At 46.5% G+C, this 21,402-nt stretch overlaps 50 pseudogenes; all 50 read right to left on the reverse strand.

Moving 5' to 3' along the window:
- Window positions 1-125: 125 nt before the first annotated feature.
- LOC140292736 (5S ribosomal RNA) lies at window positions 126-244 on the reverse strand (annotated as a pseudogene).
- A 650-nt stretch (window positions 245-894) lies between these two features.
- On the reverse strand, window positions 895-1,018 carry LOC140270966 (5S ribosomal RNA; annotated as a pseudogene).
- Window positions 1,019-1,287: 269 nt separating this feature from the next.
- Window positions 1,288-1,405, reverse strand: LOC140292871 (5S ribosomal RNA; annotated as a pseudogene).
- A 269-nt stretch (window positions 1,406-1,674) lies between these two features.
- LOC140293431 (5S ribosomal RNA) lies at window positions 1,675-1,792 on the reverse strand (annotated as a pseudogene).
- A 657-nt stretch (window positions 1,793-2,449) lies between these two features.
- On the reverse strand, window positions 2,450-2,568 carry LOC140284389 (5S ribosomal RNA; annotated as a pseudogene).
- A 269-nt stretch (window positions 2,569-2,837) lies between these two features.
- On the reverse strand, window positions 2,838-2,956 carry LOC140290519 (5S ribosomal RNA; annotated as a pseudogene).
- Window positions 2,957-3,225: 269 nt separating this feature from the next.
- LOC140299531 (5S ribosomal RNA) lies at window positions 3,226-3,344 on the reverse strand (annotated as a pseudogene).
- Window positions 3,345-3,616: 272 nt separating this feature from the next.
- LOC140294539 (5S ribosomal RNA) lies at window positions 3,617-3,735 on the reverse strand (annotated as a pseudogene).
- Window positions 3,736-4,004: 269 nt separating this feature from the next.
- On the reverse strand, window positions 4,005-4,123 carry LOC140294303 (5S ribosomal RNA; annotated as a pseudogene).
- A 266-nt stretch (window positions 4,124-4,389) lies between these two features.
- On the reverse strand, window positions 4,390-4,508 carry LOC140294156 (5S ribosomal RNA; annotated as a pseudogene).
- Window positions 4,509-4,777: 269 nt separating this feature from the next.
- LOC140292078 (5S ribosomal RNA) lies at window positions 4,778-4,896 on the reverse strand (annotated as a pseudogene).
- A 269-nt stretch (window positions 4,897-5,165) lies between these two features.
- On the reverse strand, window positions 5,166-5,284 carry LOC140292728 (5S ribosomal RNA; annotated as a pseudogene).
- A 269-nt stretch (window positions 5,285-5,553) lies between these two features.
- LOC140267513 (5S ribosomal RNA) lies at window positions 5,554-5,672 on the reverse strand (annotated as a pseudogene).
- A 269-nt stretch (window positions 5,673-5,941) lies between these two features.
- On the reverse strand, window positions 5,942-6,060 carry LOC140292902 (5S ribosomal RNA; annotated as a pseudogene).
- A 269-nt stretch (window positions 6,061-6,329) lies between these two features.
- LOC140293918 (5S ribosomal RNA) lies at window positions 6,330-6,448 on the reverse strand (annotated as a pseudogene).
- A 263-nt stretch (window positions 6,449-6,711) lies between these two features.
- On the reverse strand, window positions 6,712-6,830 carry LOC140291294 (5S ribosomal RNA; annotated as a pseudogene).
- A 263-nt stretch (window positions 6,831-7,093) lies between these two features.
- Window positions 7,094-7,212, reverse strand: LOC140293060 (5S ribosomal RNA; annotated as a pseudogene).
- A 272-nt stretch (window positions 7,213-7,484) lies between these two features.
- Window positions 7,485-7,603, reverse strand: LOC140300013 (5S ribosomal RNA; annotated as a pseudogene).
- A 269-nt stretch (window positions 7,604-7,872) lies between these two features.
- Window positions 7,873-7,991, reverse strand: LOC140293919 (5S ribosomal RNA; annotated as a pseudogene).
- A 269-nt stretch (window positions 7,992-8,260) lies between these two features.
- On the reverse strand, window positions 8,261-8,379 carry LOC140316080 (5S ribosomal RNA; annotated as a pseudogene).
- A 272-nt stretch (window positions 8,380-8,651) lies between these two features.
- On the reverse strand, window positions 8,652-8,770 carry LOC140301098 (5S ribosomal RNA; annotated as a pseudogene).
- A 269-nt stretch (window positions 8,771-9,039) lies between these two features.
- Window positions 9,040-9,158, reverse strand: LOC140302630 (5S ribosomal RNA; annotated as a pseudogene).
- A 269-nt stretch (window positions 9,159-9,427) lies between these two features.
- Window positions 9,428-9,546, reverse strand: LOC140288907 (5S ribosomal RNA; annotated as a pseudogene).
- A 647-nt stretch (window positions 9,547-10,193) lies between these two features.
- On the reverse strand, window positions 10,194-10,312 carry LOC140293532 (5S ribosomal RNA; annotated as a pseudogene).
- A 269-nt stretch (window positions 10,313-10,581) lies between these two features.
- Window positions 10,582-10,700, reverse strand: LOC140305295 (5S ribosomal RNA; annotated as a pseudogene).
- A 269-nt stretch (window positions 10,701-10,969) lies between these two features.
- On the reverse strand, window positions 10,970-11,088 carry LOC140304049 (5S ribosomal RNA; annotated as a pseudogene).
- A 269-nt stretch (window positions 11,089-11,357) lies between these two features.
- On the reverse strand, window positions 11,358-11,476 carry LOC140292571 (5S ribosomal RNA; annotated as a pseudogene).
- A 272-nt stretch (window positions 11,477-11,748) lies between these two features.
- On the reverse strand, window positions 11,749-11,867 carry LOC140301109 (5S ribosomal RNA; annotated as a pseudogene).
- A 269-nt stretch (window positions 11,868-12,136) lies between these two features.
- On the reverse strand, window positions 12,137-12,255 carry LOC140295504 (5S ribosomal RNA; annotated as a pseudogene).
- Window positions 12,256-12,524: 269 nt separating this feature from the next.
- Window positions 12,525-12,643, reverse strand: LOC140294925 (5S ribosomal RNA; annotated as a pseudogene).
- A 269-nt stretch (window positions 12,644-12,912) lies between these two features.
- LOC140318314 (5S ribosomal RNA) lies at window positions 12,913-13,031 on the reverse strand (annotated as a pseudogene).
- A 269-nt stretch (window positions 13,032-13,300) lies between these two features.
- On the reverse strand, window positions 13,301-13,419 carry LOC140288909 (5S ribosomal RNA; annotated as a pseudogene).
- Window positions 13,420-13,688: 269 nt separating this feature from the next.
- On the reverse strand, window positions 13,689-13,807 carry LOC140293533 (5S ribosomal RNA; annotated as a pseudogene).
- A 269-nt stretch (window positions 13,808-14,076) lies between these two features.
- LOC140270977 (5S ribosomal RNA) lies at window positions 14,077-14,200 on the reverse strand (annotated as a pseudogene).
- A 269-nt stretch (window positions 14,201-14,469) lies between these two features.
- Window positions 14,470-14,587, reverse strand: LOC140287049 (5S ribosomal RNA; annotated as a pseudogene).
- Window positions 14,588-14,856: 269 nt separating this feature from the next.
- LOC140293432 (5S ribosomal RNA) lies at window positions 14,857-14,974 on the reverse strand (annotated as a pseudogene).
- A 657-nt stretch (window positions 14,975-15,631) lies between these two features.
- LOC140284398 (5S ribosomal RNA) lies at window positions 15,632-15,750 on the reverse strand (annotated as a pseudogene).
- Window positions 15,751-16,019: 269 nt separating this feature from the next.
- Window positions 16,020-16,138, reverse strand: LOC140290520 (5S ribosomal RNA; annotated as a pseudogene).
- A 269-nt stretch (window positions 16,139-16,407) lies between these two features.
- On the reverse strand, window positions 16,408-16,526 carry LOC140299553 (5S ribosomal RNA; annotated as a pseudogene).
- A 272-nt stretch (window positions 16,527-16,798) lies between these two features.
- LOC140294540 (5S ribosomal RNA) lies at window positions 16,799-16,917 on the reverse strand (annotated as a pseudogene).
- Window positions 16,918-17,186: 269 nt separating this feature from the next.
- LOC140294304 (5S ribosomal RNA) lies at window positions 17,187-17,305 on the reverse strand (annotated as a pseudogene).
- Window positions 17,306-17,571: 266 nt separating this feature from the next.
- Window positions 17,572-17,690, reverse strand: LOC140294157 (5S ribosomal RNA; annotated as a pseudogene).
- Window positions 17,691-17,959: 269 nt separating this feature from the next.
- LOC140294926 (5S ribosomal RNA) lies at window positions 17,960-18,078 on the reverse strand (annotated as a pseudogene).
- A 269-nt stretch (window positions 18,079-18,347) lies between these two features.
- Window positions 18,348-18,466, reverse strand: LOC140318320 (5S ribosomal RNA; annotated as a pseudogene).
- Window positions 18,467-18,735: 269 nt separating this feature from the next.
- On the reverse strand, window positions 18,736-18,854 carry LOC140288910 (5S ribosomal RNA; annotated as a pseudogene).
- A 269-nt stretch (window positions 18,855-19,123) lies between these two features.
- On the reverse strand, window positions 19,124-19,242 carry LOC140293534 (5S ribosomal RNA; annotated as a pseudogene).
- A 269-nt stretch (window positions 19,243-19,511) lies between these two features.
- Window positions 19,512-19,635, reverse strand: LOC140270988 (5S ribosomal RNA; annotated as a pseudogene).
- Window positions 19,636-19,904: 269 nt separating this feature from the next.
- On the reverse strand, window positions 19,905-20,022 carry LOC140287060 (5S ribosomal RNA; annotated as a pseudogene).
- A 269-nt stretch (window positions 20,023-20,291) lies between these two features.
- LOC140293434 (5S ribosomal RNA) lies at window positions 20,292-20,409 on the reverse strand (annotated as a pseudogene).
- A 657-nt stretch (window positions 20,410-21,066) lies between these two features.
- Window positions 21,067-21,185, reverse strand: LOC140284406 (5S ribosomal RNA; annotated as a pseudogene).
- Window positions 21,186-21,402: the final 217 nt, after the last annotated feature.

The raw sequence follows: 21,402 nt of genomic DNA on the forward strand, positions 1-21,402 counted from the left end.
ACTCTCAGATCACTTCGTGTCTGCCAACAAAGCAGCAGCAGCTGAAGATGACCAACTTCCTCATGTGTCACAGGGGGATCAGACGTTGCAACAAAAGACATGCAGGTGGTCGAGAGAAGACAAAAAGCTTACAGCTCCTGGTATTCCCAAGCGGTCTCCCATTTAAGTACTAACCAGGCCCAACCCTCCTTGGCTTCCAAGATAAGACGAGGTCGGGCATGTTCAGGGTGGTGTGGCCGTAAGCAACAATATATGTGACAAATGTGCCTTATATAAGTACTGGAATCATACACTTCCTCTATGTAACCAGATAATTGCCGAGAAAGGCTGACTTGTAGTGGGCACATCTTCTTCCCTGATGTGATTATTCTCTGCAGCTGAAACTGAGACTCTCAGATCACTTTGTGTCTGCCAACAAAGCAGCAGCAGCTGAAGATGACCAACTTCCTCATGTGTCACAGGGTGATCAGACGTTGCAACAAAAGACATGCAGGTGGTAGAGAGAAGAGAAAAAGCTTACAGCACCTGGTATTCCAAAGCAGTCTCCCATGTAAGTACTAACCAGGCCCAACCGTGCTTGGCTTCCGAGATCGGACAAGGTCGGATATGTTGAGTGGCCGTAAGCAACAAAGTCTGTGACAAATGTGCATTATATTGGTACTGGAATCATACAGTTCCTCTATGTAACCAGATAATTGCCGAGAAAGGCTGATGTGTAGTGGGCATATCTTCTTCCCTGATGTGATTATTCTCTCCAGCTGAAACTGAGACTCTCAGATCACTTTGTGTCTGCCAACAAAGCAGCAGCAGCTGAAGATGACCAACTTCCTCATGTGTCACAGGGTGATCAGACGTTGCAACAAAAGACATGCAGGTGGTAGAGAGAAGAGAAAAAGCTTACAGCACCTGGTATTCCCAAGCAGTCTCCCACCCAAGTACTAACCAGGCACAACCCCGCTTGGCTTCCGAGATCGGACGAGGTCGGGCATATTATATTCAGGGTGGTGTGGCCGTAAGCGACAATCTCTGTGACAAATGTGCATTATATAGGTACTGGAATCATACGGTTCCTCTATGTAACCAGATAATTGCAGAGAAAGGCTTATGTGTAGTGGGCACATCTTCTTCCCTGACGTGATTATTCTCTGCAGCTGAAACTGAGACTCTCAGATCACTTCGTGTCTGCCAACAAAGCAGCAGAAGCTGAAGATGACCAACTTCCTCATGTGTCACAGGGTGATCAGACGTTGCAACAAAAGACATTCAGGTGGTCCAGAGAAGAGATAAAGCTTACAGCACCTGGTATTCCCAAGTGGTCTCCCACCCAAGTAGTAACCAGGCCAACCGTGCTTGGCTTCCGAGATCAGACGAGGTCAGGCATGTTCAGGGTGGTGTTGCCGTAAGCGACAATGTCTGTGACAAATGTGCATTATATAGGTACTGGAATCATACGGTTCCTCTATGTAACCAGATAATTGCCGAGAAAGGCTTATGTGTAGTGGGCACATCTTCTTCCCTGACGTGATTATTCTCTGCAGCTGAAACTGAGACTCTCAGATCACTTCGTGTCTGCAAACAAAGCAGCAGAAGCTGAAGATGACCAACTTCCTCATGTGTCACAGGGTGATCAGACGTTGCAACAAAAGACATTCAGGTGGTCCAGAGAAGAGATAAAGCTTACAGCACCTGGTATTCCCAAGCAGTCTCCCACCCAAGTACTAACCAGGCCAACCGTGCTTGGCTTCCGAGATCAGACGAGGTCAGGCATATTGAGGGTGGTGTGGCCGTAAGCAACAATGTCTGTGACAAATGTGCATTATATAGGTACTGGAATCATACAGTTCCTCTATGTAACCAGATAATTGCCGAGAAAGGCTGATGTGTAGGGGGCACATCTTCTTCCCTGACGTTATTATTCTCTTCAGTTGAAAATGAGACTCTCAGATCACTTCGTGTCTGCCAACAAAGCAGCAGAAGCTGAAGATGACAAACTTCCTCATGTGTCACAGGGTGATCAGATGTTGCAACAAAAGACATGCAGGTGGTAGAGAGAAGAGAAAAAGCTTACAGCACCTGGTATTCCCAAGCAGTCTCCCATTGAAGTACGAACCAGGCCCAACCCTGCTTGGCTTCCAGGATAAGACAAGGTGGGGCTTATTCAGGGTGGTGTGGCCATAAGCAACAATGTTTGTTACAAATGTGAATTATATAGGTACTGGAATCATACACTTCCTCTATGAAACCAGATAATTGCCGAGAAAGGCTGATGTGTAGTGGGCATATCATCTTCTCTGATGTGATCATTCTCTTCAGCTGAAACTGAGACTCTCAGATCACTTCGTGTCTGCCAACAAAGCAGCAGCAGCTGAAGATGACCAACTTCCTCATGTGTCACAGGGTGATCAGACGTTGCAACAAAACACATGCAGGTGGTAGAGAGAAGAGAAAACGCTTACAGCACCTGGTATTCCCAAGCGGTCTCCCACCCAAGTACTAACCAGGCCCAACAATGCTTGGCTTCCGAGATCAGACGAGGTCAGGCAAATTCAGGGTGGTGTGGCCGTAAGTAACAATGTCTGTGACAAATGTGCATTATATAAGTACAGGAATCATACGGTTCCTCTATGTAACCAGATAATTGATGAGAAAGGCTGATGTGTAGTGGGCACATCTTCTTCCCTGACGTGATTATTCTCTTCAGCTGAAACTGAGATTCTCAGTTCACTTCGTGTCTTCCAACAAAGCAGCAGCAGCTGAAGATGACCAACTTCTTCACGTGTCACAGGGTGATCAGACGTTGCAACAAAAGACATGCAGGTGGTAGAGAGAAGAGAAAAAGCTTACAGCACCTGGTATTCCCAAGCTGTCTCCCATCCAAGTACTAACCAGGTACAACCCTGCTTGGCGTCCGAGATCAGACGAGGTCGGGCTTATTCAGGGTGGTGTGGCCGTAAGCAACAATATCTCTGACAAATGTGCATTATATAGGTACTTGAATCATACGGTTCCTCTATGCAACCAGATAATTGCCGAGAAAGGCTGATGTGTAGCGGGCAAATCATCTTCTCTGATGTGATCATTCTCTGCAACTGAAACTGAGACTCTCAGATCACTTCGTGTCTGCCAACAAAGCAGCAGAAGCTGAAGATGACCACCTTCCTCATGTGTCACAGGGTGATCAGACGTTGCAACAAAAGACATGCAGGTGGTAGAGAGAAGAGAAAAAGCTTACAGCACCTGGTATTCCGAAGTGGTCTCCCATTCAAGTACTAACCAGGCCCAACCCTGCTTTTCTTCCAAGATCAGACGAGGTCGGGCATATTCAGGGTGGTGCGGCCGTAAGCAACAATAACTGTGACAAATGTGCATTATATAGGTACTGGAATCATACACTTCTTCTATGTAACCAGAGAATTGCAGAGAAAGGCTGACTTGTAGTGGGCACATCTTCTTCCCTGATGTGATTATTCTCTGCAGCTGAAACTGAGACTCTCAGATCACTTCGTGTCTGCCAACAAAGAAGCAGCAGCTGCTGAAGATGACCAACTTCCTCATGTGTCACAGGGTGATCAGACGTTGCAACAAAAGACATGCAGGTGGTAGAGAGAAGAGAAGAAGCTTACAGCACCTGGTATTCCCAAGCAGTCTCCCATCCAAGTACTAAGCAGGCTCAACCCTGTTTGGCTTCCGAGATCACACGAGGTTGGGCATATTCAGGGTGGTGTGGCCGTAAGTAACAATGTCTGTGACAAATGTGCATTATATAGGTACTGGAATCATACGGTTCCTCTATGCAACCAGATAATTGCCAAGAAAGGCAGACTTGTAGTGGGCACATCTTCTTCCCCGATGTGATTATTCTCTACAGCTGAAACTGAGACTCTCAGATCACTTCGTGTCTGCCAACAAAGCAGCAGCTGCTGAAGATGACCAACTTCCTCATGTGTCACAGGGTGATCAGACGTTGCAACAAAAGACATGCAGGTGGTAGAGAGAAGAGAAAAAGCTTACAGCACCTGGTATTCCCAAGCGGTCTCTCATCCAAGTACTAACCAGGGCCAACCCTCCTTGGCTTCTGAGAGCAGACGAGGTCAGACATATTCAGGGTGGTTGGGCCGTAAGCAACAATCTCTGTGACAAATGTGCATTATATAGGCAATGGAATCATATGGTTCCTCTATGTAACAAGATAATTGCCGAGAAAGGCTGATAAGTAGTGGAAACATCTTCCCTGACGTGATTATTCTCTCCAGCTGAAACTGAGACTCTCATATCACTTCGTGTCTGCCAACAAAGCAGCAGCAGCTGAAGATGACCAACTTCTTCATGTGTCACAGGGTGATCAGACGTTGCAACAAAAGACATGTAGGTGGTAGAGAGAAGAGAAAAAGCTTACAGCACCTGGTATTCGCAAGCGGTCTCCCATTCAAGTACTAACCAGGTCCAACCCTGCTTGGGTTCTTAGATCAGACGAGGTCGGGCATATTCAGGGTGGTGTGGCCGTAAGTAACATTATCTGTGACAAATGTGCATTATATAGGTACTGGAATCATACGGTTCCTCTATGCAACCAGATAATTGCCAAGAAAGGCTGATATGTAGTGGGCACATCTTGTTCCCTGACGTGATAATTTTCTCCAGCTGAAAATGAGACTCTCAGATCACTTCGTGTCTGCCAACAAAGCAGCAGAAAATGAAGATGACCAACTTCCTCATGTGTCACAGGGTGATCATACGTTGCAACAAAAGACATGCAGGTGGTTGAGAGAAGAGAAAAAGCTTACAGCACCTGATAATCCAAAGGGGTCTCCCATCCAAGTACTAAACAGGCCCAACCCTAATTGGCTTCCAAGATCAGACGAGGTCGGGCATATTCAGGGTGGTGTGGCCGTAAACAACCATGTCTGTGACAAATATAAATTGTATAGGTACAGGAATCATACGGTTCCTCTATATAACCAGATAATTGCCAAGAAAGGCTGACTTGTAGTGAGCACATCTTCTTCCCTGACGTGATCATTCTCTTCAGCTGAAACTGAGACTCTCAGATCACTTCATGTCTGCCAACAAAGCAGCAGCAGCTGAAGATGACCAACTTCCTCATGTGTCACAGGGCGATCAGACATTGCAGAAAAAGACATGCAGGTGGTAGAGAGAAGAGAAAAAGCTTACAGCACCTGGTATTCCCAAGCGGTCTAACATTCAAGTACTAACCAGGCCCAACCCTGCTTGGGTTCCGAGATTAGACGAGGTCGGGCATATTCAGGGTGGTGTGGCCGTAAGTAACAATGTCTGTGACAAATGTGCATTATATAGGTACTGGAATCATACGGTTCCTCTATGCAACCAGATAATTGCCGAAAAAGGCTGACTTGTAGTGGGTTCATCTTCTTCCCTGATGTGATTATTCTCTGGTACTGAAACTGAGACTCTCAGATCACTTTGTGTCTGCCAACAAAGCAGCAGCAGCTGAAGATGACCAACTTCCTCATGTGTCACAGGGCGATCAGACATTGCAACAAAAGACATGCAGGTGGTAAAGAGAAGAGAAAAAGCCTACAGCACCTGGTATTCCCAAGCGGTCTCGCATTCAAGTACTAACCAGGCCAAACCCTGCTTGACTTCCGAGATCAGATGAGGTCGGGCTTATTCAGGGTGGTATGGCCGTAAGTAACAATCTCTCTGAAAAATGTTTATAATATAGGTACTGGAATCATACGGTTCCTCTATATAACCAGATAATTGCAGAGAAAGGCTGATGTGTAGCGGGCATATCATCTTCTCTGATGTGATCATTCTCTTCAGCTGAAACTGAGACTCTCAGATCACTTCGTGTCTGCCAACAAAGCAGCAGCAGCTGAAGATGACCAACTTCCTCATGTGTCACAGGGTGGTCAGACGTTGCAACAAAAGACATGCAGGTGGTAGAGAGAAGAGAAAAAGCTTACAGCACCTGGTATTCCCAAGCAGTCTCCCATTCAAGTACTAACAAGGCCCAACCCTGCTTGGCTTCCAAGATGAGACGAGGTCGGGCATGTTCAGGGTGGTGTGGCCGTAAGCAACAATGTCTGTGACAAATGTGCATTATATAGGTACTGGAATAATACAGTTCCTCTATGTAACCAGATAATTGTCGAGAAAGGCTAACTTGTAGTGGGCACATCTTCTTCCCTGATGTGATTATTCTCTCCAGCTGAAACTGAGACTCTCAGATCACTTCGTGTCTGCCAACAAAGCAGCAGCAGCTGAAGATGACCAACTTCCTCATGTGTCACAGGGTGGTCAGACGTTGCAACAAAAGACATGTAGGTGGTAGAGAGAAGAGAAAAAGCTTACAGCACCTGGTATTCGCAAGCGGTCTCCCATTCAAGAACTAACCAGGCCCAACCCTGCTTGGCTTCCGAGATCAGACGAGGTTGAGCTTATTCAGGGTGGTGTGGCGGTAAGCAACGCTATCTGTTACAAATGTGTATTATATAGGTACTGGAATCATACACTTCCTCTATGTAACCAGATAATTGCCGAGAAAGGCTGACTTGTAGTGGGCACATCTTCTTCCCTGATGTGATTATTCTCTGCAGCTGAAACTCTGAGATCACTTTGTGTCTGCCAACAAAGCAGCAGCAGCTGAAGATGACCAACTTCCTCACGTGTCACAGGGCGATCAGACATTGCAACAAAAGACATGTAGGTGGTAGAGAGAAGAGAAAAAGCTTACAGCACCTGGTATTCCCAAGTGGTGTCCCATTAAAGTACTAACCAGGCCCAGCCCTCCTTGGCTTCCGAGATCAGAAGAGTTCAGACATATTCAGGGTGGTTTGGCCGTAAGTAACAATCTCCGTGACAAATGTGCATTATATAGGCAATGGAATCATACACTTCCTCTATGTAACCAGATAATTGCCAAGAAAGGCTGACTTGTAGTGGGCACATCTTCTTCCCTGATGTGATTATTCTCTGCAGCTGAAACTCTGAGATCACTTTGTATCTGCCAACAAAGCAGCAGCAGCTGAAGATGACCAACTTCTTCACGTGTCACAGGGTGATCAGACGTTGCAACAAAAGACATGGAGGTGGTAGAGAGAAGAGAAAAAGCTTACAGCACCTGGTATTCCCAAGCGGTGTCCCATCAAAGTACTAACCAGGCCCAGCCCTCCTTGGCTTCCGAGATCAGACAAGGTCAGACATATTCAGGGTGGTTTGGCCGTAAGTAACAATCTCCGTGACAAATGTGCATTATATAGGCAATGGAATCATACACTTCCTCTATGTAACCAGATAATTGCCGAGAAAGGCTGACTTGTAGTGGGCACATCTTCTTCCCTGATGTGATTATTCTCTGCAGCTGAAACTGAGACTCTCAGATCACTTCGTGTCTGCCAACAAAGAAGCAGCAGCAGCTGAAGATGACCAACTTCCTCATGTGTCACAGGAGGATCAGACGTATCCACAAAAGACATGAAGGTGGTAGAGAGTAGAGAAAAAGCTTACAGCACCTGGTATTCCCAAGCGGTCTCTCATCCAAGTACTAACCAGGCACAACCCTGCTTGGCTTCCGAGATCAGACGAGGTCGGGCATATTCAGGGTGGTGTGGCCGTAAGCAACAATGTCTGTGACAAATGTGCATTATATAGGTACTGGAATCATACAGTTCCTCTATGTAACCAGATTATTGCCGAGAAAAGCTGATAAGTAGTGGGCACATCTTCTTCCCTGACGTGATTATTCTCTCGAGCTGAAACTGAGACTCTCAGATCACTTCGTGTCAGCCAACAAAGCAGCAGCAGCTGAAGATGACCACCTTCCTCATGTGTCACAGGGTGATCAGACGTTGCAACAAAAGACATGCAGGTGGTAGAGAGAAGAGAAAAAGCTTACAGCACCTGGTATTCGCAAGCGGTCTCCCATTCAAGAACTAACCAGGCCCAACCCTGCTTGGCTTCCGAGATCAGACGAGGTTGAGCTTATTCAGGGTGGTGTGGCGGTAAGCAACGATATCTGTTACAAATGTGTATTATATAGGTACTGGAATCATACACTTCCTCTATGTAACCAGATAATTGCCGAGAAAGGCTGACTTGTAGTGGGCACATCTTCTTCCCTGATGTGATTATTCTCTGCAGCTGAAACTGAAACTCTGAGATCACTTTGTGTCTGCCAACAAAGCAGCAGCAGCTGAAGATGACCAACTTCTTCGCGTGTCACAGGGTGATCAGACGTTGCAACAAAAGACATGGAGGTGGTAGAGAGAAGAGAAAAAGCTTACAGCACCTGGTATTCCCAAGCGGTCTCCCATCCAAGTACTAACCAGGTACAACCCTGTTTGGCGTCCGAGATCAGACGAGGTCGGGCTTATTCAGGGTGGTGTGGCCGTAAGCAACAATGTCTCTGACAAATGTGCATTATATAGGTACTGGAATCATACGGTTCCTCTATGCAAACAGATAATTGCTGAGAAAGGCTGATGTGTAGCGCGCAAATCATCTTCTCTGATGTGATCATTCTCTGCAACTGAAACTGAGACTCTCAGATCACTTTGTGTCTGCCAACAAAGCAGCAGCAGTAACTGAAGATGACCAACTTCCTCATGTGTCACAGGGTGATCAGACGTTGCAACAAAAGACATGCAGGTGGTAGAGAGAAGAGAAGAAGCTTACAGCACCTTGTATTCCCAAGCGGTCTCCCATCCAAGTACTAACCAGCCCCAACCCTGCTTGGCTTCCGAGATCAGACGAGGTCGGGCATATTCAGGGTGGTGTGGCCGTAAGCGACAATTTCTGTGACAAATGTGCATTATATAGGTAATGGAGTCATACGGTTCCTCTATGTAACCAGATAATTGCCGAGAAAGGCTGATGTGTAGTGGGCACATCTTGTTCCCTGACGTGATAATTCTCTTCAGCTGAAACTGAGACTCTCAGATCACTTCGTGTCTTCCAACAAAGCAGCAGCAGCTGAAGATGGCCAACTTTCTCATGTGTCACAGGGTGATCAGACGTTGCAACAAAAGACATGCAGGTTGTAGAGAGAAGAGAAAATGCTTACAGCACCTGGTATTCCCAAGCAGTCTCCCATCCAAGTACTAACCAGGCCCAACCCTCCTTGGCTTCCGAGATCAGACGAGGTCGGGCTTATTCAGGGTGGTATGGCCGTAAGGAACAATTTCTGTGACAAATGTGCATTATATAGGTACTGGAATCATACAATTCCTCTATGTAACCAGATAATTGCAGAGAAAGGCTGACTTGTTATGGGCACATCTTCTTCCCTGATGTGATTATTCTCTGCAGCTGAAACTGAGACTCTCAGATCACTTCGTGTCTGCCAACAAAGCAGCAGCAGCTGAAGATGACCAACTTCCTCATGTGTCACAGGGGGATCAGACGTTGCAACAAAAGACATGCAGGTGGTCGAGAGAAGACAAAAAGCTTACAGCTCCTGGTATTCCCAAGCGGTCTCCCATTTAAGTACTAACCAGGCCCAACCCTCCTTGGCTTCCGAGATAAGACGAGGTCGGGCATGTTCAGGGTGGTGTGGCCGTAAGCAACAATGTCTGTGACAAATGTGCATTATATAGGTACTGGAATCATACGGTTCCTCTATGTAACCAGATAATTGCAGAGAAAAGCTGACTTGTAGTGGGCACATCTTCTTCCCTGACGTGATTATTCTCTGCAGCTGAAACTGAGACTCTCAGATCACTTCGTGTCTGCCAACAAAGCAGCAGCAGCTGAAGATGACCAACTTCCTCATGTGTCACAGGGTGATCAGACGTTGCAACAAAAGACATGCAGGTGGTAGAGAGAAGAGAAAAAGCTTAAAGCACCTGGTATTCCCAGGCAGTCTACCTTCCAAGTACTAACCAGGCCCAAACCTGCTTGGCTTCCGAGATCGTGCTTATTCAGGGTGGTGTGGCTGTAAGCAACAATATATGTGACAAATGTGCCTTATATAAGTACTGGAATCATACACTTCCTCTATGTAACCAGATAATTGCCGAGAAAGGCTGACTTGTAGTGGGCACATCTTCTTCCCTGATGTGATTATTCTCTGCAGCTGAAACTGAGACTCTCAGATCACTTTGTGTCTGCCAACAAAGCAGCAGCAGCTGAAGATGACCAACTTCCTCATGTGTCACAGGGTGATCAGACGTTGCAACAAAAGACATGCAGGTGGTAGAGAGAAGAGAAAAAGCTTACAGCACCTGGTATTCCAAAGCAGTCTCCCATGTAAGTACTAACCAGGCCCAACCGTGCTTGGCTTCCGAGATCGGACAAGGTCGGATATGTTGAGGGTGGTGTGGCCGTAAGCAACAAAGTCTGTGACAAATGTGCATTATATTGGTACTGGAATCATACAGTTCCTCTATGTAACCAGATAATTGCCGAGAAAGGCTGATGTGTAGTGGGCATATCTTCTTCCCTGATGTGATTATTCTCTCCAGCTGAAACTGAGACTCTCAGATCACTTTGTGTCTGCCAACAAAGCAGCAGCAGCTGAAGATGACCAACTTCCTCATGTGTCACAGGGTGATCAGACGTTGCAACAAAAGACATGCAGGTGGTAGAGAGAAGAGAAAAAGCTTACAGCACCTGGTATTCCCAAGCAGTCTCCCATTAAAGTACTAACCAGGCCCAACCCTCCTTGGCTACCGAGATCAGACGAGGTCGGGCATGTTCAGGGTGGTGTGGCCGTAAGCAACAATGTCTGTGACAAATGTGCATTATATAGGTACTGGAATCATACGGTTCCTCTATGTAACCAGATAATTGCCGAGAAAGGCTGACTTGTAGTGGGCAAATCTTCTTCCCTCATGTGATTATTCTCTGCAGCTGAAACTGAGACTCTCAGATCACTTCGTGTCTACCAACAAAGCAGCAGCAGCTGAAGATGACCAACTTCCTCATGTGTCACAGGGTGATCAGACGTTGCAACAAAAGACATGCAGGTGGTAGAGAGAAGAGAAAAAGCTTACAGCACCTGGTGTTCCCAAGAGGTCTCCCATCCAAGTACTAACCAGGTACAACCCTGTTTGGCGTCCGAGATCAGACGAGGTCGGGCATGTTCAGGGTGGTGTGGCCGTAAGCAACAATGTCTCTGACAAATGTGCATTATATAGGTACTGGAATCATACGGTTCCTCTATGTAACCAGATAATTGCCGAGAAAAGCTGATAAGTAGTGGGCACATCTTCTTCCCTGACGTGATTATTCTCTCGAGCTGAAACTGAGACTCTCAGATCACTTTGTGTCTGCCAACAAAGCAGCAGCAGCTGAAGATGACCAACTTCCTCATGTGTCACAGGGTGATCAGACGTTGCAACAAAAGACATGCAGGTGGTAGAGAGAAGAGAAAAAGCTTACAGCACCTGGTGTTCCCAAGCTGTCTCCCATCCAAGTACTAACCAGGTACAACCCTGTTTGGCGTCCGAGATCAGACGAGGTCGGGCTTATTCAGGGTGGTGTGGCCGTAAGCAACAATGTCTCTGACAAATGTGCATTATATAGGTACTGGAATCATACGGTTCCTCTATGCAACCAGATAATTGCTGAGAAAGGCTGATGTGTAGCGCGCAAATCATCTTCTCTGATGTGATCATTCTCTGCAACTGAAACTGAGACTCTCAGATCACTTTGTGTCTGCCAACAAAGCAGCAGCAGTAACTGAAGATGACCAACTTCCTCATGTGTCACAGGGTGATCAGACGTTGCAACAAAAGACATGCAGGTGGTAGAGAGAAGAGAAGAAGCTTACAGCACCTTGTATTCCCAAGCGGTCTCCCATCCAAGTACTAACCAGCCCCAACCCTGCTTGGCTTCCGAGATCAGACGAGGTCGGGCATATTCAGGGTGGTGTGGCCGTAAGCGACAATTTCTGTGACAAATGTGCATTATATAGGTAATGGAGTCATACGGTTCCTCTATGTAACCAGATAATTGCCGAGAAAGGCTGATGTGTAGTGGGCACATCTTGTTCCCTGACGTGATAATTCTCTCCAGCTGAAAATGAGACTCTCAGATCACTTTGTGTCTGCCAACAAAGCAGCAGAAGCTGAAGATGACCAACTTCCTCATGTGTCACAGGGTGATCAGACGTTGCAACAAAAGACATGCAGGTGGTAGAGAGAAGAGAAAAAGCTTACAGCACCTGGTATTCCAAAGCAGTCTCCCATCTAAGTACTAACCAGGCCCAACCGTGCTTGGCTTCCGTGATCGGACAAGGTCGGATATGTTGAGGGTGGTGTGGCCGTAAGCAACAAAGTCTGTGACAAATGTGCATTATATTGGTACTGGAATCATACAGTTCCTCTATGTAACCAGATAATTGCCGAGAAAGGCTGATGTGTAGTGGGCATATCTTCTTCCCTGATGTGATTATTCTCTCCAGCTGAAACTGAGACTCTCAGATCACTTCGTGTCTGCCAACAAAGCAGCAGCAGCTGAAGATGACCAACTTCTTCACGTGTCACAGGGTGATCAGACGTTGCAACAAAAGACATGCAGGTGGTAGAGAGAAGAGAAAAAGCTTACAGCACCTGGTATTCCCAAGCTGTCTCCCATCCAAGTACTAAGCAGGCTCAACCCTGCTTGGCTTCCGAGATCAGACAAGGTCGGGCATGTTCAGGGTAGTGTGGCCGTAAGAAACAATGTGTCTGACAAATGTGCATTATATAAGTACAGGAATCATACGGTTCCTCTATGTAACCAGATAATTGCTGAGAAAGGCTGATGTGTAGTGGGCACATCTTCTTCCCTGACGTGATTATTCTCTTCAGCTGAAACTGAGACTCTCAGATCACTTCGTGTCTTCCAACAAAGCAGCAGCAGCTGAAGATGGCCAACTTTCTCATGTGTCACAGGGTGATCAGACGTTGCAACAAAAGACATGCAGGTTGTAGAGAGAAGAGAAAATGCTTACAGCACCTGGTATTCCCAAGCAGTCTCCCATTAAAGTACTAACCAGGCCCAACCCTCCTTGGCTTCCGAGATCAGACGAGGTCGGGCTTATTCAGGGTGGTATGGCCGTAAGGAACAATTTCTGTGACAAATGTGCATTATATAGGTACTGGAATCATACAATTCCTCTATGTAACCAGATAATTGCAGAGAAAGGCTGACTTGTTATGGGCACATCTTCTTCCCTGATGTGATTATTCTCTGCAGCTGAAACTGAGACTCTCAGATCACTTCGTGTCTGCCAACAAAGCAGCAGCAGCTGAAGATGACCAACTTCCTCATGTGTCACAGGGGGATCAGACGTTGCAACAAAAGACATGCAGGTGGTCGAGAGAAGACAAAAAGCTTACAGCTCCTGGTATTCCCAAGCGGTCTCCCATTTAAGTACTAACCAGGCCCAACCCTCCTTGGCTTCCGAGATAAGACGAGGTCGGGCATGTTCAGGGTGGTGTGGCCGTAAGCAACAATATATGTGACAAATGTGCCTTATATAAGTACTGGAATCATACACTTCCTCTATGTAACCAGATAATTGCCGAGAAAGGCTGACTTGTAGTGGGCACATCTTCTTCCCTGATGTGATTATTCTCTGCAGCTGAAACTGAGACTCTCAGATCACTTTGTGTCTGCCAACAAAGCAGCAGCAGCTGAAGATGACCAACTTCCTCATGTGTCACAGGGTGATCAGACGTTGCAACAAAAGACATGCAGGTGGTAGAGAGAAGAGAAAAAGCTTACAGCACCTGGTATTCCAAAGCAGTCTCCCATGTAAGTACTAACCAGGCCCAACCGTGCTTGGCTTCCGAGATCGGACAAGGTCGGATATGTTGAGGGTGGTGTGGCCGTAAGCAACAATATATGTGACAAATGTGCCTTATATAAGTACTGGAATCATACAGTTCCTCTATGTAACCAGATAATTGCCGAGAAAGGCTGATGTGTAGTGGGCATATCTTCTTCCCTGATGTGATTATTCTCTCCAGCTGAAACTGAGACTCTCAGATCACTTTGTGTCTGCCAACAAAGCAGCAGCAGCTGAAGATGACCAACTTCCTCATGTGTCACAGGGTGATCAGACGTTGCAACAAAAGACATGCAGGTGGTAGAGAGAAGAGAAAAAGCTTACAGCACCTGGTATTCCCAAGCAGTCTCCCACCCAAGTACTAACCAGGCACAACCCCGCTTGGCTTCCGAGATCGGACGAGGTCGGGCATATTATATTCAGGGTGGTGTGGCCGTAAGCGACAATCTCTGTGACAAATGTGCATTATATAGGTACTGGAATCATACGGTTCCTCTATGTAACCAGATAATTGCAGAGAAAGGCTTATGTGTAGTGGGCACATCTTCTTCCCTGACGTGATTATTCTCTGCAGCTGAAACTGAGACTCTCAGATCACTTCGTGTCTGCCAACAAAGCAGCAGAAGCTGAAGATGACCAACTTCCTCATGTGTCACAGGGTGATCAGACGTTGCAACAAAAGACATTCAGGTGGTCCAGAGAAGAGATAAAGCTTACAGCACCTGGTATTCCCAAGTGGTCTCCCACCCAAGTACTAACCAGGCCAACCGTGCTTGGCTTCCGAGATCAGACGAGGTCAGGCATGTTCAGGGTGGTGTTGCCGTAAGCGACAATGTCTGTGACAAATGTGCATTATATAGGTACTGGAATCATACGGTTCCTCTATGTAACCAGATAATTGCCGAGAAAGGCTTATGTGTAGTGGGCACATCTTCTTCCCTGACGTGATTATTCTCTGCAGCTGAAACTGAGACTCTCAGATCACTTCGTGTCTGCAAACAAAGCAGCAGAAGCTGAAGATGACCAACTTCCTCATGTGTCACAGGGTGATCAGACGTTGCAACAAAAGACATTCAGGTGGTCCAGAGAAGAGATAAAGCTTACAGCACCTGGTATTCCCAAGCAGTCTCCCACCCAAGTACTAACCAGGCCAACCGTGCTTGGCTTCCGAGATCAGACGAGGTCAGGCATATTGAGGGTGGTGTGGCCGTAAGCAACAATGTCTGTGACAAATGTGCATTATATAGGTACTGGAATCATACAGTTCCTCTATGTAACCAGATAATTGCCGAGAAAGGCTGATGTGTAGGGGGCACATCTTCTTCCCTGACGTTATTATTCTCTTCAGTTGAAAATGAGACTCTCAGATCACTTCGTGTCTGCCAACAAAGCAGCAGAAGCTGAAGATGACAAACTTCCTCATGTGTCACAGGGTGATCAGATGTTGCAACAAAAGACATGCAGGTGGTAGAGAGAAGAGAAAAAGCTTACAGCACCTGGTATTCCCAAGCAGTCTCCCATTGAAGTACGAACCAGGCCCAACCCTGCTTGGCTTCCAGGATAAGACAAGGTGGGGCTTATTCAGGGTGGTGTGGCCATAAGCAACAATGTTTGTTACAAATGTGAATTATATAGGTACTGGAATCATACACTTCCTCTATGAAACCAGATAATTGCCGAGAAAGGCTGATGTGTAGTGGGCATATCATCTTCTCTGATGTGATCATTCTCTTCAGCTGAAACTGAGACTCTCAGATCACTTCGTGTCTGCCAACAAAGCAGCAGCAGCTGAAGATGACCAACTTCCTCATGTGTCACAGGGTGATCAGACGTTGCAACAAAACACATGCAGGTGGTAGAGAGAAGAGAAAACGCTTACAGCACCTGGTATTCCCAAGCGGTCTCCCACCCAAGTACTAACCAGGCCCAACAATGCTTGGCTTCCGAGATCAGACGAGGTCAGGCAAATTCAGGGTGGTGTGGCCGTAAGTAACAATGTCTGTGACAAATGTGCATTATATAAGTACAGGAATCATACGGTTCCTCTATGTAACCAGATAATTGATGAGAAAGGCTGATGTGTAGTGGGCACATCTTCTTCCCTGACGTGATTATTCTCTTCAGCTGAAACTGAGATTCTCAGTTCACTTCGTGTCTTCCAACAAAGCAGCAGCAGCTGAAGATGACCAACTTCTTCACGTGTCACAGGGTGATCAGACGTTGCAACAAAAGACATGCAGGTGGTAGAGAGAAGAGAAAAAGCTTACAGCACCTGGTATTCCCAAGCTGTCTCCCATCCAAGTACTAACCAGGTACAACCCTGCTTGGCGTCCGAGATCAGACGAGGTCGGGCTTATTCAGGGTGGTGTGGCCGTAAGCAACAATATCTCTGACAAATGTGCATTATATAGGTACTTGAATCATACGGTTCCTCTATGCAACCAGATAATTGCCGAGAAAGGCTGATGTGTAGTGGGCAAATCATCTTCTCTGATGTGATCATTCTCTGCAACTGAAACTGAGACTCTCAGATCACTTCGTGTCTGCCAACAAAGCAGCAGAAGCTGAAGATGACCACCTTCCTCATGTGTCACAGGGTGATCAGACGTTGCAACAAAAGACATGCAGGTGGTAGAGAGAAGAGAAAAAGCTTACAGCACCTGGTATTCCGAAGTGGTCTCCCATTCAAGTACTAACCAGGCCCAACCCTGCTTTTCTTCCAAGATCAGACGAGGTCGGGCATATTCAGGGTGGTGCGGCCGTAAGCAACAATAACTGTGACAAATGTGCATTATATAGGTACTGGAATCATACACTTCTTCTATGTAACCAGAGAATTGCAGAGAAAGGCTGACTTGTAGTGGGCACATCTTCTTCCCTGATGTGATTATTCTCTGCAGCTGAAACTGAGACTCTCAGATCACTTCGTGTCTGCCAACAAAGAAGCAGCAGCTGCTGAAGATGACCAACTTCCTCATGTGTCACAGGGTGATCAGACGTTGCAACAAAAGACATGCAGGTGGTAGAGAGAAGAGAAGAAGCTTACAGCACCTGGTATTCCCAAGCAGTCTCCCATCCAAGTACTAAGCAGGCTCAACCCTGTTTGGCTTCCGAGATCACACGAGGTTGGGCATATTCAGGGTGGTGTGGCCGTAAGTAACAATGTCTGTGACAAATGTGCATTATATAGGTACTGGAATCATACGGTTCCTCTATGCAACCAGATAATTGCCAAGAAAGGCTAACTTGTAGTGGGCACATCTTCTTCCCCGATGTGATTATTCTCTACAGCTGAAACTGAGACTCTCAGATCACTTCGTGTCTGCCAACAAAGCAGCAGCTGCTGAAGATGACCAACTTCCTCATGTGTCACAGGGTGATCAGACGTTGCAACAAAAGACATGCAGGTGGTAGAGAGAAGAGAAAAAGCTTACAGCACCTGGTATTCCCAAGCGGTCTCTCATCCAAGTACTAACCAGGGCCAACCCTCCTTGGCTTCTGAGAGCAGACGAGGTCAGACATATTCAGGGTGGTTGGGCCGTAAGCAACAATCTCTGTGACAAATGTGCATTATATAGGCAATGGAATCATATGGTTCCTCTATGTAACAAGATAATTGCCGAGAAAGGCTGATAAGTAGTGGAAACATCTTCCCTGACGTGATTATTCTCTCCAGCTGAAACTGAGACTCTCATATCACTTCGTGTCTGCCAACAAAGCAGCAGCAGCTGAAGATGACCAACTTCTTCATGTGTCACAGGGTGATCAGACGTTGCAACAAAAGACATGTAGGTGGTAGAGAGAAGAGAAAAAGCTTACAGCACCTGGTATTCGCAAGCGGTCTCCCATTCAAGTACTAACCAGGTCCAACCCTGCTTGGGTTCTTAGATCAGACGAGGTCGGGCATATTCAGGGTGGTGTGGCCGTAAGTAACATTATCTGTGACAAATGTGCATTATATAGGTACTGGAATCATACGGTTCCTCTATGCAACCAGATAATTGCCAAGAAAGGCTGATATGTAGTGGGCACATCTTGTTCCCTGACGTGATAATTTTCTCCAGCTGAAAATGAGACTCTCAGATCACTTCGTGTCTGCCAACAAAGCAGCAGCAGCTGAAGATGACCAACTTCTTCACGTGTCACAGGGTGATCAGACGTTGCAACAAAAGACATGCAGGTGGTAGAGAGAAGAGAAAAAGCTTACAGCACCTGGTATTCCCAAGCTGTCTCCCATCCAAGTACTAAGCAGGCTCAACCCTGCTTGGCTTCCGAGATCAGACAAGGTCGGGCATGTTCAGGGTAGTGTGGCCGTAAGAAACAATGTGTCTGACAAATGTGCATTATATAAGTACAGGAATCATACGGTTCCTCTATGTAACCAGATAATTGCTGAGAAAGGCTGATGTGTAGTGGGCACATCTTCTTCCCTGACGTGATTATTCTCTTCAGCTGAAACTGAGACTCTCAGATCACTTCGTGTCTTCCAACAAAGCAGCAGCAGCTGAAGATGGCCAACTTTCTCATGTGTCACAGGGTGATCAGACGTTGCAACAAAAGACATGCAGGTTGTAGAGAGAAGAGAAAATGCTTACAGCACCTGGTATTCCCAAGCAGTCTCCCATTAAAGTACTAACCAGGCCCAACCCTCCTTGGCTTCCGAGATCAGACGAGGTCGGGCTTATTCAGGGTGGTATGGCCGTAAGGAACAATTTCTGTGACAAATGTGCATTATATAGGTACTGGAATCATACAATTCCTCTATGTAACCAGATAATTGCAGAGAAAGGCTGACTTGTTATGGGCACATCTTCTTCCCTGATGTGATTATTCTCTGCAGCTGAAACTGAGACTCTCAGATCACTTCGTGTCTGCCAACAAAGCAGCAGCAGCTGAAGATGACCAACTTCCTCATGTGTCACAGGGGGATCAGACGTTGCAACAAAAGACATGCAGGTGGTCGAGAGAAGACAAAAAGCTTACAGCTCCTGGTATTCCCAAGCGGTCTCCCATTTAAGTACTAACCAGGCCCAACCCTCCTTGGCTTCCGAGATAAGACGAGGTCGGGCATGTTCAGGGTGGTGTGGCCGTAAGCAACAATATATGTGACAAATGTGCCTTATATAAGTACTGGAATCATACACTTCCTCTATGTAACCAGATAATTGCCGAGAAAGGCTGACTTGTAGTGGGCACATCTTCTTCCCTGATGTGATTATTCTCTGCAGCTGAAACTGAGACTCTCAGATCACTTTGTGTCTGCCAACAAAGCAGCAGCAGCTGAAGATGACCAACTTCCTCATGTGTCACAGGGTGATCAGACGTTGCAACAAAAGACATGCAGGTGGTAGAGAGAAGAGAAAAAGCTTACAGCACCTGGTATTCCAAAGCAGTCTCCCATGTAAGTACTAACCAGGCCCAACCGTGCTTGGCTTCCGAGATCGGACAAGGTCGGATATGTTGAGGGTGGTGTGGCCGTAAGCAACAAAGTCTGTGACAAATGTGCATTATATTGGTACTGGAATCATACAGTTCCTCTATGTAACCAGATAATTGCCGAGAAAGGCTGATGTGTAGTGGGCATATCTTCTTCCCTGATGTGATTATTCTCTCCAGCTGAAACTGAGACTCTCAGATCACTTTGTGTCTGCCAACAAAGCAGCAGCAGCTGAAGATGACCAACTTCCTCATGTGTCACAGGGTGATCAGACGTTGCAACAAAAGACATGCAGGTGGTAGAGAGAAGAGAAAAAGCTTACAGCACCTGGTATTCCCAAGCAGTCTCCCACCCAAGTACTAACCAGGCACAACCCCGCTTGGCTTCCGAGATCGGACGAGGTCGGGCATATTATATTCAGGGTGGTGTGGCCGTAAGCGACAATCTCTGTGACAAATGTGCATTATATAGGTACTGGAATCATACGGTTCCTCTATGTAACCAGATAATTGCAGAGAAAGGCTTATGTGTAGTGGGCACATCTTCTTCCCTGACGTGATTATTCTCTGCAGCTGAAACTGAGACTCTCAGATCACTTCGTGTCTGCCAACAAAGCAGCAGAAGCTGAAGATGACCAACTTCCTCATGTGTCACAGGGTGATCAGACGTTGCAACAAAAGACATTCAGGTGGTCCAGAGAAGAGATAAAGCTTACAGCACCTGGTATTCCCAAGTGGTCTCCCACCCAAGTACTAACCAGGCCAACCGTGCTTGGCTTCCGAGATCAGACGAGGTCAGGCATGTTCAGGGTGGTGTTGCCGTAAGCGACAATGTCTGTGACAAATGTGCATTATATAGGTACTGGAATCATACGGTTCCTCTATGTAACCAGATAATTGCCGAGAAAGGCTTATGTGTAGTGGGCACATCTTCTTCCCTGACGTGATTATTCTCTGCAGCTGAAACTGAGACTCTCAGATCACTTCGTGTCTGCAAACAAAGCAGCAGAAGCTGAAGATGACCAACTTCCTCATGTGTCACAGGGTGATCAGACGTTGCAACAAAAGACATTCAGGTGGTCCAGAGAAGAGATAAAGCTTACAGCACCTGGTATTCCCAAGCAGTCTCCCACCCAAGTACTAACCAGGCCAACCGTGCTTGGCTTCCGAGATCAGACGAGGTCAGGCATATTGAGGGTGGTGTGGCCGTAAGCAACAATGTCTGTGACAAATGTGCATTATATAGGTACTGGAATCATACAGTTCCTCTATGTAACCAGATAATTGCCGAGAAAGGCTGATGTGTAGGGGGCACATCTTCTTCCCTGACGTTATTATTCTCTTCAGTTGAAAATGAGACTCTCAGATCACTTCGTGTCTGCCAACAAAGCAGCAGAAGCTGAAGATGACAAACTTCCTCATGTGTCACAGGGTGATCAGATGTTGCAACAAAAGACATGCAGGTGGTAGAGAGAAGAGAAAAAGCTTACAGCACCTGGTATTCCCAAGCAGTCTCCCATTGAAGTACGAACCAGGCCCAACCCTGCTTGGCTTCCAGGATAAGACAAGGTGGGGCTTATTCAGGGTGGTGTGGCCATAAGCAACAATGTTTGTTACAAATGTGAATTATATAGGTACTGGAATCATACACTTCCTCTATGAAACCAGATAATTGCCGAGAAAGGCTGATGTGTAGTGGGCATATCATCTTCTCTGATGTGATCATTCTCTTCAGCTGAAACTGAGACTCTCAGATCACTTCGTGTCTGCCAACAAAGCAGCAGCAGCTGAAGATGACCAACTTCCTCATGTGTCACAGGGTGATCAGACGTTGCAACAAAACACATGCAGGTGGTAGAGAGAAGAGAAAACGCTTACAGCACCTGGTATTCCCAAGCGGTCTCCCACCCAAGTACTAACCAGGCCCAACAATGCTTGGCTTCCGAGATCAGACGAGGTCAGGCAAATTCAGGGTGGTGTGGCCGTAAGTAACAATGTCTGTGACAAATGTGCATTATATAAGTACAGGAATCATACGGTTCCTCTATGTAACCAGATAATTGATGAGAAAGGCTGATGTGTAGTGGGCACATCTTCTTCCCTGACGTGATTATTCTCTTCAGCTGAAACTGAGATTCTCAGTTCACTTCGTGTCTTCCAACAAAGCAGCAGCAGCTGAAGATGACCAACTTCTTCACGTGTCACAG

The sequence above is a fragment of the Leuresthes tenuis genome, unplaced genomic scaffold (assembly GCF_036924035.1).
Source record: "Leuresthes tenuis unplaced genomic scaffold, fLeuTen1.0.hap1 SCAF_1, whole genome shotgun sequence".
Lineage (NCBI taxonomy): Eukaryota > Metazoa > Chordata > Actinopteri > Atheriniformes > Atherinopsidae > Leuresthes > Leuresthes tenuis.